Consider the following 22,656-nt stretch of genomic DNA (forward strand, 5'->3'; position numbering starts at 1 on the left):
CCACACTCACCCCCCCACCTCACTTATGCACTCACTCTCTAAGGAAAAAAAAAGTTTCTGGGCCTTTCTACTTCCTTCAATCTTCAATATTCCATTCAGCTTATTCTAAAGTCTCCTGACCTGTGTCAAGGTTATTCCACGATTCATGTTAAATAACACCTCTGCACGGAAGACCTCTCAGAACCTCCTGACTAACTGTTCCTGTTCAACTCTCCCATCGCCTCTTAAGTGGTAACATTCATCATGCCTACAATTACCTGTGAAAGGCCAGTCTGCCCCTCCACATTCCAATTCCCTCAGAGCAAATGATCGACATTTCTGTACTCAGCACACAGGGTCTGAGAGGTGAATATGCTTTATATGTTTGTTAAATGAAAGAATGGATTCCACAGATAATCAGATAAATTAAAGATGATTCTATGCAGAGATTTCTGCAGGAAGGATATGTATTTTTTAATCTCTCAGAAGAGAGATTAAAAAAAATTTTAACTAGACTTTGAAGAATAGTTGCAGATACAAATAACAGAGAGGACAGAAAGCATCGTAGATGGGAACAGCGTCTATAGTTGTGAGCTTTGGGCTACCCAGCATCCGTTAGCTCAATGCTAGTAACAGCCTGATTTTCCTTTAGTACAAGACCCTTCCTTTCCCATGCTCAGCCCTGTAGCAGAGGTAGAGTCCTACCTTCCAGCTCCATGTACAAATCCTATGACCCAAATCTAAGATGTCATTGCCTTGCATTTGCCTTTGGTCACAATAATTGGTTTGCTGATGAGGAGTTCATGACTCAGCCCTACCCAAGCAGACCCAGTTAGAGCTAACTGGGTCTTACACCCAACTGATGAGTTTATTGCTCTATCCCAGAACACTGAAACTCACAAGGGTAGAAGGCTTGAGCTACTACTGTCATCTTGCCACCACATGGGGCCAAATCCAGAGGAAAGCAGAGGCAAAAGATAGACAGAAACTGAATCCTAGAGCTATTGTTGGAAGGTCCATCAGGCTATAATGAGAGCAAGTTATGTCTTCATAAGAGTCACCATATTCTTTGGCTTGGGACACATTGGATAAGTTACTGCCACTTGGAAAGAAACCTAAGTAAAATAAGAACCTATATGACCAATGTTATAAAGGCTGCAGACCCTAAATAAACTACATGCTCATTGCGGGGAAGGTTATAGCCATTGATTAGGGGATGAAGCTGAAAAAATAAAAAAAATAAAAAATGGTCAAATTGTAGAAAAACAAAAACCTGATTTTAGGGTTCAGATACCTTACTACTTCCAAAATGAAGGGTGCTACACAATATTTAATATATATATTAATATATATTATATATTTTTGTTCTGTATATATAAACAGAATAAAATCATACATTGCCTTTTTCAGAAAAGCAAAACAAGTAAAATTAAATCATACAAAATAAAATGGGACCAAGGAAAATAATAAAATATGTCAATATCAGCAAAGTTATTGTGATTAAGCTTAAATAGGAGCTGAGCTTCCTTGTAATCAGGGTAAAAAGGAAATTATCTGTTTTATTGCAGTCCTTATTTGTTTTAAAAAGAAAGATGCATCTTAAAAATACTTTATGTTCTGGGCAACAGGGACCTTTGAAGGGTTTTTGAACAGAGACATGTTAGGAATACTTGGTAGACAAAATAAAACCAACTTCTCCCCTCTCCGCCCCCTCACCCCCCGCCCTGGCAAACAAATATCCACATCCTAATTCTCACAACTTGTGAATATATTACCTTACCTAGCAAAAGGACTTTGCAGGTGTGAATAAGTATCTTGAAATGGGGAGAACAGTCTGGATTATTCAGGTGGGTTCGATGGAGTCACAGGGTCATTCTAAGAGGAAGGCAGGAGGCTCAGAGTCGGAGAGAAGGCAATGTGACAAGGGAAGTAGATGGGGAAGAGGCAGAGTAATGAGAGGCCATAGCCAAGGAATGAGGATAGTCCTTACAAGCTGGAAAAGACAAAGATACGGATTTACCCCCAGAGCCTCCAGATAGAACCAGCCCTTCCAACCACCTTGATTTTAGAACTTCTTACCTTTGGAATTGTAAAATGATGATAAAATTGTGTGTTCTGAGCAATTAAGTTTGTGGTATAGAGCCAATTACAGAATGAAACTTTTCAAAACATAAGGAACCATAGAGTCAATCATGGCCCCGCAGTTCTGCTTATATGAAAAAATGGAGCCACGGTGGCTAGGCAACCTGCCCAACCTCATAAAGAGTAACTTTCCTGCCTCACTGTTCACACTCACCTCCAACAGGTTTTCCCCACACTTGCTTCTCAGCTCTCCAGGGCCTGGCACCAGAATGGAGAGGCCACTTTTGAAGAATTTCATTAAGGTGTGTTTGAAAGCTTGTCAAAACTTAAAGAGCGGAAGAAAAGCAAGTTCTTTTGCCAGGTACATATTCCACAAATTTAATGAGAACCAGAGCACATGAAATATGTGTTGGAATCATCATTAATGAGACATGGAATTGAAAATAGGCTGAGGGGGCAAAGTTCTAAGATCAAAAACATGGGACATCAGCTTTGTCACCAAAGCCATGGGTATGTGGCAAGCATCCGAGGGGAAAGGCACAGATGCCTACTTTTCAACAGTTGCAAAGCTAATTGGGCTTTCAAGTGTTGAATGGTCACAGCTGCCTGGTACGAAAGAGACCACCACTGATTTGTGTGACCACTCCCTTAGGACTCTAGAGTTTCACAGCCAGACCTGTTCTGCATTTAAGTTCCAGAAAAGGTCACCCATTATGCCAGGGTCATTAATTTTATTTTTATGCATTTAGTACATGAAAATGTTATTTATTAAATCTCCTATTATTGGCATGTAGATTTCCAAGTGAAACTCACACCCATGTCCCTCTTGGCCAAAATATTAAGAAGAATTAATGTTTTGCTGATGCATCCCTGTTTTATTGTCTTTATTTAATTGACCATCACCTTGTAGCTATGAATGAGCTCTGGAATCCCTATGAATGTTGCTGCAGCCTTTTGGGGAATTCCGAGTAGGAAACCAACCCAATCTCTTTTCTCCTGATGGCTGTTCAGTGGCTTACGTGAAAAATGTATTGAGAAATGGAATATTACTCAGCCATCAAAAAATGAAATCTTCCCATTTGCAACAATGTGGATGGAACTAGAGGGTATTATGCTAAGCGAAATAAGTCAATCAGAGAAAGACAATTATCATATGACTCCACTCATATGTGGAATTTAAGAAACAAAACAGAGTAGCATAGGGAAGAGAGGAAAAAATATAACAAGATGAAAACAGAGGAGATAAACCATAAGATACTCTTAATCATAGGAAACCAACTGAGTGTTGCTGGAGGGGAGGGGAGTGGGGGGATGGGGTAACAGGATGATGGGCATTAAGGAGGGCACGTGATGTAATGAGCACTGGGTGTTATATACAACTGATGAATCACTAAATTCTACCTCTGAAACTAATAATACATTATATGTTAATTAATTTAAATAAATAAAGAGCGAAAAAGAAAGAAGCTTTTTAGATTGTTAGATTAAGAAGTTTCTTAGTTCTTAAAGCTTCTCCATTCACAGCACAAGCTACAATGGTATTCTGCTTACGTCAAGTATCTATTGACAACAACATGAATGTGGCCCCTAAAGACCTTTTTATACCTACCACCTATTTATCACCACAATTCAGTTAGGCAAAGTCTTATTACCATAATCCAGATCAGAAGTTGGCAAACTTTTTCTCAAAAGACCAAACAATAAATATTTAGGCTTTGAGGGTCAAGCAGCAGAATAAACACTATCATATCCATGCCTAAATAATCATTTAAAGTGACCATTTAAGAATTTAAAGAATATTCTTAGCTCATGGGCCCTACAAAAGGACGCAGTGAGCCAGATTTGGCCCAAAGGCCATACTGACCTGTTCCTCTAATCATTGAAATTATTTATACAAAATTCCATGCAGTTTTTCCCCCAGAGTCCAGAAATCTACGGTGTTTATAGGTACAAGATGCAAAACAACCACTGGGATCTTCAGGGGTTTTTTGCAGGTAAATGCAACTAAGGAATATTGATAGACACATTTGTTCAAGAGGTTTTTCAAAATAACAGAAGGGAGAATACACTGTGTTCTCACCCTATTGCAAAATGATAATAGTGGTATTAAGCAACAGAGAAAACCATTCTAATTGATATCACCAGTTAGATAACTTTTATATGCAGTTTTTCCTTCTCTAATTGACATTTTATAAATGGTATCTGCTTTGTAAGTGTTCCATTTTGATTTATGCCAATCTGTTGGCATTACACACGAACTAGAAGAAAATATGGAGCCTTCTGCTTCAAGTATCCTAATTTACATGCTAAATCAGAAGGTCAAAATGAATCTTTGTCATGTTTAGAGCCCTGTACATTGGCCCAGAAATAAAAGGCAGCCTGGTGAATTTTTTTTCCTGGCAGGAAGGATAGTTCTTTTCTTAGAAAAGAAGCAAGTAATAACAATGTAAGTTCAGAACAACAAAATCTAGTGCATTAGAAAATAAATACTATGGAAAGCGCTTTGGTGCAATAAGGAGGACTGTATTTAAGTTGAAAATTGTGCTTCGTTCTGATAGTAGTTGAGCAGCAGATGGCCTGAAGTTATCATAAATATGTAAGCTCCAGAAGTACTCTGCATTGAAGAGCAGCCAAAACACAACAGTGTTGAACAACACAGAGCATAGAGAGAACAGACTGACACATCCAGAAGAATGAGAATCCTTTCCCCATAGTCTGATTTCCAAGCACAGTAGAACATCAGAGACATCAGCCAGCTTTTCCATGCTGCAGTGACCACGTGGCAACCTCATTGTTAAAGGTTACATGACAAGGAAGTTAGCCTTTTTCTTCCAATTAAATTACCACATTTGCACAATACAGAACTTGAGCTAGAACTTCAAGTGCTTTCTTTGACAACTTGCTGTCAAAATCCCAGCTTACTCTTAAGATAAAGAGCTGAACAATGCAATGGACAACCTAATGGGATGGTTTGCTTTAGCTTAAGTATAACTTTCCCCCTTCTCTAGGTACTGTGACTTTTTTCCTTGCTCCTATCTACCTAACTGAATACCTGAAATGCTATCCAAAAAGATCTTCATTGAAAATTCTCTTCATTGCTGAATTACAAAGGTAGCTCATTTCCTATCTACTGTTGCTACAGTCATAATATTCTCTACAGGCTTGAATAAATAAATACATGTGAGATCCATCCATCTCCTCGTTAATGCCTATTATGTACTGTATTAGAGAACCACAGATACAGAGATGAATGACAGAAAATACTCCTTTCCCTGTGTTTCTACAGAATTGGTTTGAAACTGCTGCCTTCTTGCACTCCTCTAAATGGGAGAAGGAGATATTCATTTGACAGGTACAATGATGAGAGTCCAACATCCCTGATCCCCAAATCTGTCCTAGGCAAAGTTGATTTGTTCACAACTGCTGTGTTGATGTGGCCTTCCAGTGTTCAAGGGGTATGAGAAAGGCCAGGATCTGCCATGTTGGGTTACATGGATAACTAGGGAACTGTTTGGCCATGGGTGAGTCCCAGGGAGGAGACGCAGGGTGGGGAGAGAAGTATCAACACATCTATCTGAGCTGGAGGTCTGAACCTCATTCTCTAATCCTGTTTTACCAGAGGTATAGCTGGTGTTTTGATGTTTCTCTGCCTCATCTGTTTGTTTTTCCTTAGGATCAGTAAGGGGGGCGGGGGGAGTGGGGGAGGATAGGACTCAAAAAAAAAAAAAAAAAGAGGGATAGGACTCATGGTACCAACAGATAAGATTCCTGCCCTCAAGAAGGTGAGAGCCTTCAAGGGTCTTTACTTTTTGTTTTGTTTTGTTTTTCTCAAACATTTATATAATTAAACCATGCGTAGAAAACGTCTATCCCCCTTCTTCAAGAAACATGAATTCAATGCAAATGCTTTAAAGAAACTACCTAAGAACGCGGTCTCTGGATAAGTCAATACATAAAGGGCATTAGTTACATATAAAATATATAAGTATTAGAAAATAACTCACAAACAACCAATTGGGTACACAGTATCTTGAATTTGGGTGACCTTAAGCACATGATAACATTCTGAACACTGCAGAAAAGCAGTGCGCCAGTGACCTGGGCAGCATTTCATTTTATAGTTTATGCCTTGGTGATCAGGAGGCAGAGAAAAACCCTTTCAGTAAAGTCTGTGACATGGTATTTTCTTTCCACGTAAAAAGAAAAATGGTTTTCCTCAAATTCACTAGTTGGTAGAAGACACTCTTCTACTGGTTCCCACACATTACACTTGTCTGCTTTAACAACTGTCAAAGGCATCAAACAAGAAAAATATTTTACTTCAAGTGACATTTCTAAGGAAGAACAAATAAGCCCCAGCCATTTAGTTCGTTATTCTGTCTTATATACCTAAACCATGTATTATATATTCTGTGGTTCAGCTTTTATTATAAAAAGCTTACCATCCAGGACTTGGCCAAGAGGATATAAGCCTTGCATGCAAGATTCGACCAAGAATGCACAAGACTGATGATACACAAATGTCATCGATAGTCATTCCATCGTTGTTTAAAGAATGCTAACAAGTACCAGAAACTCTTCTAGGAGCTGAGAATAGGAGAGTGAACAAAATCAAGTCCCCACACTCACTGTGCTTCCACCTTAGTGATGGACAGGAAGAGCTGAGCCCATCAGCCATGTCAATCACAACACCTGCTTACTCGCTCTCTCAGCCCGCATTCAATTCTCCACGATCTTGTGCCTCATTTCCTACAACTGACTGGTCTAGAGTAGCTAACCAATAGGCTGGCTAGTGAGTAAGACCTATGGTCTGGTATTAAAAAACAAAACAAAACAAAAAAAAACCACCAAGCTGAGTTGATCTTCTTCCGCTCCTTGAATTTGAACTAAAGATGAGCAAGAGATAAGGCAGTTAGCAACGGCAGCTGAAGCTGAGAGTTTATGATGGCTGTCTTTCTGTAAGGAGGACAGGGAGGTCTTATTAAAGGCAAATGCTAGCTGATGTTATAAGACGGCAGAAACAGTGAGTGAGCAGAAGCAATGATGAAGAGCAGCAATAATTCCCAACTCAGAGCCAGACTGTCCATCAGTAGACACTTTGGAAATATATGGGGCATTTCAGGTTGTCCCAGGAATTGGATAGACAATGATGCTTGATATCTTGCAATACTCTTGAAGTCCTGCACAGAGAAGAATTGTCCTGCGATCTACAGGAGTTTTAATACCCTGCAGGACATTCATTTAGGTGAAAATCTGTTTGTAACTACCAGGACTTAAAGGCTGACTCTGCATATAAAGGTGGAGCGCACTAACATGTCAATCTAGGAAGGACTGTTTTGTTTTGTTCAGAGCTTTAGCAAGAGATACTCACCATTTCAGGTAGACCTACCACCTACACAGGACTGCTCTGTGTTAAGTTCCCCGACTTAACACACCTCTGCTGATTTGCATCCGAAGCTAAAGTATCATGTCCTCTGGTGTTGTCATGCCTGAGAATTTACATATTGAACTATAGAGCATTCTATTCCTTTTTGTTTCATCCTTTATAACAGAGTAAGACATTGCAGTGGAGCGTTTTTCTTTATGTGCATACGTAGATAGTATTACTTGCGAATTTTGGCTTAAAACAGTAAAAGAGGTGCTGAAAAATATTTGTTAGAAAAAAAGAGAATTGGATCTGATGGGGTTGAAACCAGCCAGAATGGAGAAGAAGGAACATACAGGAGAAGGAGAGTATTCCAACACAGAACCATTCACATCTATGAGCAAGCCTCTGAAAATGGCCCTTTCAACCACAGCTTCCAGCTGGCGCTAGGCCTTCAACCCTCCACCTCGGTCAGACCACTGCAAACACCTCTTGTTCCCTGTTCCATGACCCGTGTATCTATCCAGCTACCATGATAATCATCCTAAAATGATCATTACTATTATCTTTGTCTTACTCAAAAGCTTTCCGAAGTCCCAAGTTACCTTAATGTACTCACAATCTAGACCCAACCTATACTCCTAAAATAAATTTTCTGCCTACCCAAGCCCACTGAATGAGCCACCCTAATCTCTACTTTTCCCTAAATAGGTCACAAGCCATCCCAAATCTCATCTTCATACCTTTGACTTCTGGTTTCCCCATGGCAAAGCCCATTCCCACCTCTAATTCTAAACCCTTTATTTTTCCCTTATGGCTCAACACAAATTCCTTATTCAGAAGTCCTAAGTGATCATTTCTTCCTCTAAAAACCTAGAGGGAGCCATTAAGTATGACACAGTAGTCCAAATAGGGTCTATTACATTACAATAACAAGCAGCCCCACAATCTCAGGGGCTTACAACAAAGATTTACTTCTCACTTATGTCAAATGTCCAATACAAATCAACACTGCTTCTGGCTCCTTGTCATTTTCATTCTAGGACACAAATCAAGGGAGTGCCTTCATCTTGAAACTGCTGCTCATCGTGACAGAAAGAAAAGAGAACATGAGGATTCCTGATTTAAGGAAGCTTTAGCTCAGAAGGCCCATGTGTCACTTCCACTCATATTTCATTGGCTGAAGCAAACCATATGACCAAACATGATGTCAGTGAGGCAGGGAGAGAAGAAACAACAAATATTTTCAAACAGTATTAAAATCTTTAATAAATGAATCAGCTTGCATAGTGAACACTTCCTAGCAATACCCTCATACCTCTAGAGTACAGGTTTCATGGTCGGCAACAAGCCACTTATTGGTATTCTGTTCTAATATGATGATAGCAGTGGATTTGAACATTTTCAACTCCAAGTCGAAACCCTGAAAGAACTGTTGATCAGTATACATCAGAACCAATAATGTCTCTCGGATTGCCAGTTTGTGAATTTAGTTTACCAATGCAATTAAATTCTAGTACAACAAAATAAATTGGACATGAATTTAAAGTGCACTCTAACAGTATAGGGATTGTAGTTATTTGTCTAGAAATATGTTTTGTTACTAATATAATTTGGCTGGGTTTGTTTCGCAGTTTTGAGATCGACAAATTTAAAATCATGAGATATGCGGTATTAAAATCCCACTACACGTACAAAATTAGGAGCAATGCAAACCCTCCGCAATTAAGCAAAACATGAAGAACTTCATTTCATAGTTGGTGAGCCGTGGAAAACTACAAACTGCTCACACTGCACCACAGGAAGGTGCCAATTTAGCTGATCTGCGGACACCCACTGACTCTTTTAGTACTGTGGAAACTGATTCACAAATTATGTTACTCACTATTGTGCTGTAGCTTTCACAGTCAATACTTACGAATTAAAATTATTTTTAATTCCATAATAATGTCATCCATACATCCAGTGACGCTGAAAAACATGGTCAAAAATCGGTAACTTTTGAACTACTGCCAAAATATATACCATGCTGTTCATTTGGGCACAAACTCAGAGCTATTCAAGATAATATGGAGGAAATAAACACAGCATCAAAGCAACAGTAAGATAGGACGGCTGTAGATTTATGAGCCGTGAAGTTAACCTTTTTTTTTTTTTTTCCCCGGGAGAAAACAAGTCTTGGAAGATATGCGTTATGAATTAACGTGAGTTCTTCACATATCGCCCCAACGATAAACCCCACCGCCACCCTGAATGTTAAATCTTTCCACAAAGAGGAAGGCCATGAGGGCACATTCCCGATAACTACATTTCATTCAGGTGTTTTGCCCATATACCACTTTTCATCCAGAAGAAAAATGAGAAAATATTGACATGTTTAAACCATGGTAAGTACCTAACAGCTCTCTGTCTTCTATTTAAAGACACAGCTGTCAAATCCATCACTTACAGAGATATTTGAGAGTGCTCCTCCAGTAAATCTGTGATGAAAACTGCCTGTGGAAAACCTCTACTGGTATTAATTTTTACAATCCTATTGAGCCTCATGTTAACAAAATAAAAATGTATTATTTTATGCTCACTTATTAAATGCTCACTTTATTTATATGGCAGGTGTGGAAAGCTCTGGAAGGCTACTTGGTTTCTTGTGGCTGCCATAGCTGTCTTTCCAAATTTTCCAGTGAAAACAAATACTGACTTAAAAAAAAAAAAAATGTAATCCCAAGGGTGAGGAGGATGTAAAATATTAAGTCAAGCCAGTATCACAAACATCTGCATGCCTACTATGTGCACCGCAGTGCGCCAGATTTAAGCCTAAAATCCTCACTCAATGAGCTGTTTGATAAGCTATCAAATAAGCAACTGTCTTATGAACTCCGACTGAAGCTCATTTGTGTATATGGCTCAGGGAAAATGGTCAGCACAATTTAGTGGACCTTCTGACTCCTTCTCGGTCAAGAAAATGTTGCTAACTGCTGCTATTTACCCAAAATTACCTCTAGGAGGCAACTGCACTGAAATTCTTGCACCGCTTTTCATTCCTGTTGTTGTGTTAGAATGCTTTGCTAATATGGAATTAATTTCACACTCACCTCCCTAACCCTACCATAAAATTGTTTACTTGCCAGCTCTTCTCTCCTGCTCAGTTTGTTTTTACAAATGTTTCAAGGCCCCATCAACTCAGCTGGGTTTATGAGACTGGCTTTGACCTTTTGCAAATGAAGCAGGGCAGTCATTGCTTTGTCCTCTCAAACCTATCACCCCTTCAACCCCGAAGAATTTACAGAAGATATTCACTGACTCTTAAGAGTTAAGGTCTTGGGGGTTCACCACCCTTCCTGTTGTCTTTTCATAATGCCCCTTGTCAGGGATTCACACCTGAATTCACACCGAGGGGCGCACAGTCAGAACTGGTGGGAGGTGGGGGGTGGGGAACAGGGTAAGTGAACTTGAGTGGGGACAAGTTACATCTTTATTCCACTAATCTCACACTGAATGTAGCAGCAACGTCAACGATGAATACGGTCAATGGAACACAATACTATCAGCTGTGCTGACGATTTCTGTCACCAAAAGAAATCATGGATATTCTCATCTCACATTTCAATTGTGCCAGATGTGCTAGGATATCGTTCACGTGCATTCCTACTTCAAAGTTACAGTAGTTATGAGGCCTGCCCCAAGAGCTTTTTAAATGCGTTACTGAAGTTCAAATACCACCTTACATCACACTTTTTAAAATATTGGATAACTGTATTTCAATATAACGGGTTTTCTTGGTTGTAGTACTGATTTTATTTTATGAATTAAAAACATAGTGCATTTCCTGGGGGCACCTGGCTGGCTCAGTCAGTAGGATATGCAACTCTTGATCTTAAGGTCATGAGTTCAAGCCCCACACCAGGCCTAGAGCTTATTTTAAAAATAATAAAATCAGAATGGAAAAAAAATGGTTAAGATGGTAAATGTTACATTTTTTTAAAAAAATGTGTTTCCTTTGTTGTAGTGCTGATTTTATTTTGTGAATTAAAAACATAATCCAGGGGCGCCTGGGTGGCTCAGTCGTTAAGCGTCTGCCTTCGGCTCAGGTCATGATCCCAGGGTCCTGGGATCGAGCCCCACATCGGGCTCTCTGCTCAGCGGGAAGCCTGCTTCTCCCTCTCCACTCCCCCTGCCTTGTGTTCCTTCTCTCGCTGTGTCTCTCTGTCAAATAAATAAAATCTTTAAAAAAAAAAAAAAAAAAACATAATCCATACGTAATATCCTGCCAAAAGGGGCCCATGGCTCAGAGAAAGAACACCGGTGATGTGGTACGGGGACAGTTCTCAGGACCGGGAAAGAAACTGAAGCCGGGAGAGGCTCCGTGGCTGCTCTAAGTTATTCAAAAAATAGGAACAGTAGCTACCACCCAGATCATTTTTTAATACCTACTGTATTTGTTTCCTATTACTGCCATAACAAACTACTTTAAATTTGGCAACTTAAAACAATACAAACATTATTTTATTACTCTGCATGTCGAAGTCCAAAATGAGTCTAATTGGGTTACAATCAGCATTGACAGAGCCACAATCCTTCCGGAGGCTCCAGAGAGAAGCCATTTCCTTGCCTTTTCAAGTTTCTACCAGATGCCCACGTTGCTTGGTTCATGGCCCATCAAGCTCCACATCACTCTACTTCTGACATCACATCTCCTTCTGCTTCTGACACTCCTGCATCCACCTTTCACTCATAAAGACCCTTGTGATGACATGGGGCCCACCCGACTCATCCAGGACAATCTCCCTACCTCTAAATCCTTAATTTAACCACACCTGCCATGTCCCCTTTTGCCACGTAAAGTAACCCTCACAGCTTCCAGGGATTCGGATGTGGAGCTCTTTGGGAAACCTTATTCTGTCTACCACACTAACCCTATTTCCAGCTATGCTTTACCTGGTAAAACAATCAAATGAGTTTGAAATGATCTTCAGCATATAAAAACAGAGAGGCAAACTCTCTGAGAGAGACTCTTAACTATAGGGAACAAATGGAGGGTTGCTGGGGGGGGGACTTGGGTGGGGGTTGGGCTCAATGGGTGATGGGGATTAAGGAAGGCACTTGCTGGGATGACCACTAGGTGTTTTATGTAAGTGAGGAATCACTAAATCCTACTCCTGAAACCAATACTACACTATATGTTCACTAACTTGAATTCAAATAAAAACTTAGAAGAAAAAAAAGTATCTTCAGAATCGAGAATTTTGAGGTTTTAAGTTCAGAGTTCAAGGTCACAAAGCCAGCAAGGGACAGAAACAGGACTCGGTCCTCTTAGCCACCAGCCTCTAACAAGAGCTACTTTGGGATGCCTATTATGTGTGAGCTCTTTGCGCGTTCAATATCCCCCTATCCTTTGTCCTCCAGACTTGCTGTCCTACATTCTCTAGACCTGCCCTCACTTAGCCTTGAATGCAAAGTTTAATGCTTTCTTTTGAGGCTTTTGGGAGCCTAGTGCCTTCACTGCCATGTCCCCAGTCAGTCCAGAATTTTATTTTTATTTATCCAGTATTAACCTTACCTTACTGGACATACTTCAGAGTAGGGGGAAGCAAAAAGGAAAGGCTCACTTAGCAGCTTCTTTATCCCTCCCCATAACTCATAAGAATGAAAACCCAGCCTTGAAGGGAAGGCCTTTCACTCTCTGTGAGCCCTTCTCCAGGATATCTCAGGCGCATTCAACGACCAGTTCTGCCCTTCTGGTCAAGGCTTTCTTTTGGATTCTACTGGGAACGTGGTGAAGGGCCCATCCCCGCTCTCAAACAGTTTACAACCTAAGGGATGCAAGCGGGAGGAGGCAGAAATCGATCAGTGTAAACCTGACCATTAGAGAGGGAGGGACACGGCCAGTGACCCAGGCTGGTGGTCAACATTGTGAAGAGGCTCTTAATAAGAAATCAAACTAGAAGGACCTTCAGAACAGGCAGGAGCTCTGCAGAATGAAGAGGGTTTTGAAGGGTGAGAGAGCACTGCTGGGCAGGAACAGAACACAGAGGCTAGAAATCATGGCGTAGTTCAGGGAAGCGTTTTATTTGGGCTGCAGAGAAGAGGGGAGAGAGGAACAGAACACTGAACCTGGAATCAGAAAGCCTACTTGGAGGAGCCAGCTCTGTCACTATCTGTGTAACCACAGTTACTTGATTATGCCAAGCTTTCTCGTCCATAAAAAAATGGATAATATGAATGTTAGTTCTGAGGGGTGTTATGCAAAATAAATAACATGATGTAAATGCATCTGCAAAAGTGTTCATCTGCATTTGAGGGTACTATAGGGTAGTGAAGCATTACCTGGAAAGAAAGGGGAAGAGGAGACATAGTGCAGATGGGCCCCCACTCATGATGGTTCTACTTACAATTTTGTGACTTAGAGATGGTGCAAAAGCAATACACACTCGGGAGAAACCGTATTGAATTATTGAATCTGGATCTTTTCCCAGGCTAGCAATATATGGTAGGATGCTCTCTCGTGATGCTGGGAAGTGGCAGCCCCAGCTCCCAGTCAGCCATGCATTCATAAGAGTCAACAACCAATACACTTTCAACCATTCTGTACCCATACAGTCATTCTGTTTTTCACTTTCAGAACAGTACTCAATAAGTTACATGAGATATTTGACACTTTATTCTAAAATAGGCTTGGTGTTACATGATTTGGCTCAACTGTAGGCTAATCTAAGTGTTCTGAGCACGTTTAAGGCAGGCTAAGCAGCTTAAGGCTAAGCTATGATATTCAGAAGGCTAGGTGTATTAAGTACGTTTTTGGCTTATGATATTTTCAATTTATTATGGGTTTATCAGGACGTAACCCCATTTTAAGTCAAGGAAGATCTGTATAGTATTATCAACAGTCTGAGGAGGCTCAAGAATAATGAAAACACACCTTCCTTCTAAAGATTCAATCCTTTTCTACTCGGACCTTTTTTACCCAGTAATGTTACGAGAACAACCAGATGTAAGATAAAATAACAGGTCATGTATTATTTCAGAAGAGTTCCATTTAAAGGAAGTTACCTAGTGCTCCAAAGACTTGAGAATAAGAGCAAATTCAGCATATATACCAGAAAGAGTCTAGAACTTTGCATGACTGAAACCTAACTGTATGAAACATACCACCCAAGGTTATAGTAGCATGTCTGTCTAAGAAGCCTCAGTAGAAACATCAATGTAAAGATTATTTTGAGTAACTAAAGCATTCGGGTACTTGTAAATAGACGTGAAAATAAGAAGTTTTCCTTAAAATAAGTCTGTTAAGAATGAACAGTCCACAAACTTTTTAATCAGTGTGTAAATATTTAATTTGTTTGGAAGAGCTATTTTTCTTAATTCCTTTGTCAACTTTGAATAAAAGTTTCCCTTAACTGAGATCTACTCTTAAAATTTCATCAACAACTACAACTACTTTGCTGCCTACAGTCTAAAAAAAATAAAATAAAATGATAACTGCTTTCATCTCTTTACAAAACATAGCCGAGGAATACAAGACTAGTGTCAAATGCACACTGAGGTATTCCTATTCCAAGCTGCAAGATCTTAGGTAAATGGCATCCTCAAGTCTGAGGTGCCTCATCTATAAAACAATGATAAAAATATGAAGATTACATGAAACCATTATTATAAAGCTTCTAACACTCAGATGGGTTGCAGAGACATGTATTCCCCACTCCTCATAATTCATTAGAGTTAATGACCACCCTGGCTTCTCCTCCCAGACTTCAAGAACCCCTCTCTAGAAGAGGAAGGAAGACTTACACAACTGGCTGATTGGCAAGTTTAGAGAGAAGGAAGGCCCACCTGTGGTAGGATCCGCTTACCTGAACGTACACTAACATTCTGATCTGCTTGTGTCTGTGCAGTAAGGAACCCACCCCAACCAGGCCTGGTAAATAAGCCCATCTGATTTAAGAGTAGAGTATGGGCAAGTCCACTCTGCCATGAACCCAAGGCCACATTCTTTACTCCTGCCATTATCAGGAGTAACATTGAAATTTTAATTCTCTACCTGTATAATTTTTGTTTTAATTTATTACTTGGTTCTGAGTTCAGATACATGGTAAAGAATGTTCTTTACTGTGCTCATACAACCCAAATAATAGGCACATAATACTAACTGCTATTACACCATCATCACCGAAATCCTCCTACCTGAGCTTCACCAATTTATATCCTGGTGCCTTCTTGACATCTTCATGTGAGTAGCTAATAAGCATTTCAACTCAACATATCCCAAATCCGACTCCTGATATCCACCTTCCACTCCACACACACCTGTTCTTCCCATATCCTTCCTCATCTCAGAAACAGCAACTCCTTCTTTCTGGCTGATCAAGCCAAAAAATATTTGCATCATCCTTGATCCCTCTCTTTTTCTTTCAATCCACAGTCCATCTGTCAGCCAAGTTGTGTTGGCTCCATTTCACATATTCAGCATCTACTCAATTCAAATACCATATCTCCCGGTACCACCCTCATCCAAAGCACCCCTATTTCTTGCCAGGAATTATTTCAACAGCCTCCTTAGCGGCCTCCATGCTTCTGCTCTGGCCCTCCCACATATCAACACACCGCCAGAGTAATTCTTTTCAAGTTCAAGTCAGAAAATGTCTCCTCCTTCTCAAAACCCACCAAGATTTCGCACCTCACTCAGGGTAGAAGCCAATATCTTCACAATGGCCTACGAGGCCCAATACGGTCCACATCCCCCACTGCCTGCCATATTCATTCCACTTAACTCTCCAACCTTACTACCTATTTCTTCCCCTCCTCCCTCAGAGCCTTTGCATTTGCTGTACCCTCCCCCTAGAACACTTGCTCCCAGTCATCCTTGGGTCTTTGTCTAAATGGCACCTCCCAGTAAAACCTTTCCCGATGACCCCATTTGAAACAGCACCCTTGCTCACACGCACCCTGCTCCCCCAATCCCTCGACTCTGTTATTTTTCTTCTTAGAACTCATCACCATCTGATATTTACTTTTTCTGTTTGTTCATTGTCTGTCTCCACTCGCTAGCATTAAAAGTTCCTGGAGGACAAAGACTTTGTTTCCCCAGAATGAGAACACTGTCTGATACACAGTCAACAACACCCAAATATTGGTTAAACAAATAAATGAATGAGATGGAGGCACATGATACAAATGTCTTTCTTCCTTGCCTGTGGCCTCTAGAAGGCTTGATAATAATAAATATCTTGAATAAACAAACCCCAAAATTCCAAAATTGCAAATTTCTCCATCTAAGGTAAATTCGTGAAGTTAGCTCAAGTTATAGCACAGAGAGAACATTTTTGTGGGAAGTTTCACTACAAAGCCCCGATGTTGTGTGGCAGTCTTGCATAGGTACCAAGTTGGCTTGCAGGTAACATAATTAGGTCACTGGGGGTAGGAATGCTTAGCAATGATAAAGAAATCTATATGTCTTCTCAAGTTAGTCTTCCTGTCGCTTCCACAGCTGTGCCTTCCCTCTTCCTTCTTCAGGATCAAAAGTCAGACTCTCAGCCATTCAACAGCATCTTTACTTCAGTAAATTCCTGATATGCCCTGAAATGGGCAGTCATTTTGTCTTCTTCATGTACCCCTCTTTAAAATTTGTGATTCTTCAAACACACCTACAAAATTTCCCTTCCCTTTGTGTCAGAAGAACCCCTTGCAAATTATAGAGTGTTTTCTAATATGCAATATTGTTACCCCCCCAAAAAAAACAAACAAAAAAAAACCATTCCAGCAAGGTCTGCAAATTTCATTTTTAAAATCTTATTAAGTATTCTAAAATGAGCAACTACAGAGAAGAAAGAAGAAAAGGGTGTATTACCCTCTGTCGGGCCCCTTATCTCTTCTGACTGTTGGCATAAGAACGCACTGTTGACTGTGTTTTGTAGGAACTCCCCATCACAAGAAAATGGTGCTTTTATCTTGAATCTCTTGCCCCAGAAATAATCCTGATTCCTCCATCCACCAGAGTGGTTTGTCAAAACACAATACTGAGAAGGAATTGAAGGATCAAAATTCAAAGGGGGTCCTAACTATTTAAGCCACAGGGAACAATGTAGGTCCCTGCAAATGGTACCTATCAAATGTAAATGAACTGCTGCATATGAAGCAGCCCGAGTACCAAGAATCTTGAGTACCAAGGAGCCTATATGTACCAACATCTGGCTTCTAGGACTTATACTGTATCATTGGTTGAATTACTTTACCTTTAAAATCACTTTCTACAAAACACTAACATTAGAAGTGGCAAATCATAAACTAACCATTCATTCAACAAATGTTTATTGAGCACCTACTATGCTCCAGGTACTCTCCTAGGTAGTAAGGATAGAGAAACCACAGAACAAAAGAATTCCTGCCCTCATGGAGTTTACATTCTAGTTGCCCTTCAAAAAGAAAAGTTATTTCCAAAGCGAGATTCATTGCTGGTGTGGAACCCACTTTGTATAGTAGAAAAAAACACGGAGTTTGGAATCCAGAGGTCAGGGTTCAAGTCTGGACAATGCCAACTGGTTGCCTTGCATCCTTGAGGAAGTTCCTTCATTAACTTTCCAGATCTTTAGTTTTGTGTATTATACCAGGATACAAAGGATGAAGGAAAGCACCTAGCAAATCACCTGTCATATGGAAGGTGCTGAATATTTCTAAAGAACAGTGATAATAATTGGTATGACTCTCTAACCCAGGACTGGAAAATTATGGCCCTCAGGCTAAAACCAACTGGCCATCTGTTTTTGTAAACAAAGTTTTATCAAGACAGACATTTGTATATAATCTATAGCTGCTTTCATGCTCCAACAGCAGATTTGAGCAGTTGTCACAGGCTGTTTGACCCACAAAGCCTCATACTTTCGCTCTCTGACCCTTTAGAGAAAAAACTTGCCAACTCCTGCTGTAATCCTGGCGTTATGCCAAATGATCCAAGAACAGGGACCAACAGCATCACCCAGCAGTGGGTTTGAAAAGCAGAATCTGAGGCCCCACTCCAGACCTGAGTCAATGCACATTTTACCAAGATCCCCAAGTGTGAATCCTTTGACATGGAAGGCTGGGAAACAGGGCCATAGAGTGTAGCCATGACAGATGCATTTTTTTTTTTTTTTTTTAAGAGTAGCACTAGGATTTATTGAACTGTGCCTTAGTACAGGCGCTGGGGCTTGCCCATGGTGCTCTTGATGTATAAAGCCCAGACATTCTGCCAATTCTTCTTGAGCAAGGACACCAGGAATTTGACTGCTAAGTGGATGTTGTACACAAGCTCGTCATCTGTCATCTTCACATGGCCAACAGCCACTGCCAGACACCGCACCTTCTTCATCTGGAATTTGATGGTGGACTTCACTTCATCCACTTTGGCCACCATGTTCTCATTGTGGGTCAGCAAGGAAGGGAACTTGCCAGCCTTATTCAGGCCTGGGCCCAGGATTCATGGGATCTGCTTGATCAGAGATTCTGAAGCCAAAAAGGCATCATACTTCTTGACCAGCTTCTTGACTAATTTCTTACTCTTGTTGAGTTTCTTCAGCGCCTCAATGTCCATGTCGGGAATATCCACTGCCTTGGCCTCATCACAGTGCTGCTGATCCCCCAGAACACACACAGAGAACTTGGGATGGGGAGTGGACTTAAGCCTGACGGTGCCCGAGAAGTGTTTGTCCTTCTGAGGGTCATAGTTCTTCAGGCTGATCTGCAGCTCCACCATTTCCAAAAACTTCCAGGGCTTGTGCTGGTTCCCGTGCAGGACTTCCCGCACCACCTTGTACAGGGTGTCATGGGAGACTTTGCTGTTCATGGTTCTTTGTGCCACAGTAACCAGAAAAGAGACAGATGCATTCTTGCTCTAAAATGATTGGGTCAATATCAACCTTCCCCTTCCTACCATTCTAGCCAATAGCTGGATTCAGAACAATGATTTTATACCTTAGTGAACATCAGAATCACATATACAGCTTGTTGGAAATAGAAACTCCTTAGGCTTCCCTCTAGTGATTCTGATTTAATGAGTCTGAGGTGGGGTCAAACAATCCAAATTTTTTAAACTAATACCCCCTGAAGATATTCAGACATAAGTGATCCTGGAACATCACTTGGGAAACACTGAAGAGTATGCTTTTATATCGTGTAGAGTTGGGCCAAAAATCAAAAGCTTCATTCATGCCCATTGTTACTAACATTTTTCTTTTATTTTTTTTAAAGATTTTATTTATATATTTGAGAGAGAGAGAGAGAGAGAGAGAGCGCACAAGCAGGGGTAGTGGGACAGGGAGAGGGAGAAGCAGACTCTCCACTGATCAGGGAGCCCACTGCAAGGCACAATCCCAAGACCCTGGGATCACTACCTGAACCAAAGGCAGACGCTTAACCAACTGAGCCACCCAGGCACCCCATCATTTTTCTTTTAAATACTGAAAACAGCACCAGAACATTGGTCAGCAGTAGTTTATTGCAAAGTAATGACTCCATGGCTGTCCAGGGGTTAAATGCCTTACCTCTCAGCTACTACTTCACCACCATTATTGTTTTCAGTGACAAGAATCCATTTTCATATGTTCATGACCTTATTCAAGGAACTTTACTGAACACCAGAGGTTTGTTAAGCCATCATTCTAGGTAGATTGGGAGTCCAACACTGAGGGACCCACATAACATTCACTCCTAGCACAAATATCCATCCAGGGCCCGCTCCATAGCGAGGTCCTGCTCTAGGTCAGGGGTTGGCAGAGGTTTTCTCTAAAGAACCATATAGGAAATATTTGAGGCTTTGTGGGCCACATATTTTTACTTCAGGGTTTTTTTTTACCCCTTTTTTAACCCTTTAAAATGTAAAAATCATTCTTGCTTCTCCTGCAATACAAAAACCAGCTATGGGCCAGATTTGGCCTGTGGGTTGTATCTTGTACATCCCTGCTCCAGGTGATGGAGCTACGGTAGTGAATAAAACAGACGGGAGACCCTGCCCTCTAGGAGACCATCCTCTAGCAAAAGGACACATATGATCAACAAATTAATGGATTAAAATGTAGATAGCAAGTCAGTTCTATGTAGAAAAATAATAAGGAGGGACGCCTGGGTGGCTCAATCAGTTAAGCGGCTGCCTTCAGCCCAGGTCATGATCCCAGGGTCCTGGGATCAAGTCCCACATCGGGCTCCTTGCTCAGCAGGGAGCCTGCTTCTCCCTCTCTCTCCCTCTGCTTGTGCTCTGTCAAATAAATAAAATGTTTTAAAAAAAAATAGTAAGGGGATAAAAAGTGACAGCAGAAGAAGACTTTTAACAGAGGGTGGCCAAGAAAGGTGATATTTAAGCAGAAATCTGAATGAAATAGGGATACGGATACAGCAGGATCACAGATACACCAAGGCCTGGTCAAGTTAATTTTACTGGTTAGTTTTACTGGAATTTTAAAAACAAAAATAAATAAAACATGGGCTTTGAGAAAGAAAAAAAATATCATTATGGGGAATAATGTGAACACCACATGAGAACACAGGAAAACAACATCCAAAACAAACAAATAATTCACAATAAAAAGGGCTTCGGGCACAAATATTAATAGTCAAGACAGAAGTGAAAGTTTTACTACATGATATACATGCAAATATTTCACAGAGGTCCTGAAAAAGTCAGCACCAACTCAAGCTTCATTAACACTCAGATGCAATTCACAACCTTTTCATATTGAGAAATGCTCCCTGCCTCTTAAAAAATCATTTGAATTCCTTCTTTCCCTGACATATGGCCTGCCACTCTGCTTTCCAACCTCACGTTAATCCATTAGAAGCATTAATTTTGAGATCAGCTGATCCTCACTCTAGAAGTTTGTTGCAAAGGAGTGCCTGGTCTTTGGAGAGTTACAGTAAAGGGGGAAAATTAAAGGACACCAACTCTGTCAACTGGCTAGAAGTGGCAGAGGTCAGAGAGACCATCAGCTAAAGTCACAGAGGCACTGGGCTGAGATGTAAGGACAATGGGAGTGACCCCTGATGGGTCCACCATGAAAAAAAGTTATGCACACAGAAAGATGGTGGAGGACTAGGAGACCTAGATTTCGTCTGGTCTCAGGAATTCAGCTGGATAGGGATCAAACCATTCTGTACACCTACAAACTCAACAGGAGATCAAAGAAAAGAATAGCAACAACTCTCTGAACAGAAAAGCGACCACTTTCTGGAAGGTAGGACGTGCAGAGAAGTGAATCCGAGGCGATATTCGGGAGGATAGACGGTGGGGGAGGGGCCTCCGTCGGCCAATACCGGCAAGTGATAGAGCCCCGGAGCACAAAATCGGAACTTTTAGAAGTCGGCTCCGCTGTGGGATGTCACTCCAGTGGCTAAGCGGGGGGTGGAACCCTCGCAGGACAGCGTGGTCTCGGGACCCTCGGGGTCACAGAAAGACCGGGGGGTGCCTGAGTGCGGCAGAGCTGCCAGGTATCGGAACAGGGAAGCTGGCTGCAGAGATGGAGCCCAGGCGCGGGCTCTCAGCTCAGGGTTGCCATAAACCGTGATCCACGGCACAGTCGGGCCACTGCTCCTCCAGCAGGGACCCAACAAGCGGCAGATCCAGGGAGACTCCCCTTCTTCCCCCGGGAGGAGAGGCACAGGAGCGCACCACAGGGATCTGCTGGGTTTAGAGACTCCACACGGGGTCGGATGCCAGAGATAGAAACGCTTGGTCACAGGCCGGGTGAGCACGCAGTGCGGTCGGAGACCAGGGAGACGGGAGTGACTGACGGCTTTTCTCGGGGGCTCACTGAGGAGCGGGGCCCCGAGTTCTCAGTTCCTCCGAGACGGAGATTGGGAGGCCCTCATTTTCACTCTCCACCTCCAAAGCTGTAGGGAAAGCTTGCAGGGAACAAAAGCTCCCGAGAGCAAACCCGAGCAGATTACTTAGCCCAGACCAGGCAAGGACGGGGCAATTCCGACTCCAGCAAAGACATTTGGGAACCACGGCAAGAGGCCCCTCCCCCAGAAGATCAGCGAGAACAGCCAGACAAGACCAAGTTTACCGATCAATGAGAACGGCAGAACTCCAGAGCTAGGGGAATACTGCACATAGAATCCATGGCTTTTTTACCATGATTCTGTAGGCTTTCAAAGTTAATTTTTTTTTAAATGTCTTTTTTTTTTTTTTTTTGAATTTTTCTTTTTCCCTTTCTCAACGAACATCTTATCAATCCCTTTTTTAAAAAACATTTTTATTTTTCATTTTTAGA

General features: G+C 41.3%; 1 protein-coding gene and 1 pseudogene across 2 annotated transcripts in view; both read right to left on the reverse strand.

The window, feature by feature from the left end:
- Positions 1-22,656, reverse strand: part of TAFA4 (TAFA chemokine like family member 4) — a 182,940-nt gene that overhangs the window by 66,960 nt on the left and 93,324 nt on the right. The window lies entirely within an intron of this gene.
- On the reverse strand, positions 16,379-19,570 carry LOC116636709 (annotated as a pseudogene).

Source organism: Phoca vitulina, unplaced genomic scaffold, assembly GCF_004348235.1.
Source record: "Phoca vitulina isolate PV1807 unplaced genomic scaffold, GSC_HSeal_1.0 scaffold13, whole genome shotgun sequence".
Lineage (NCBI taxonomy): Eukaryota > Metazoa > Chordata > Mammalia > Carnivora > Phocidae > Phoca > Phoca vitulina.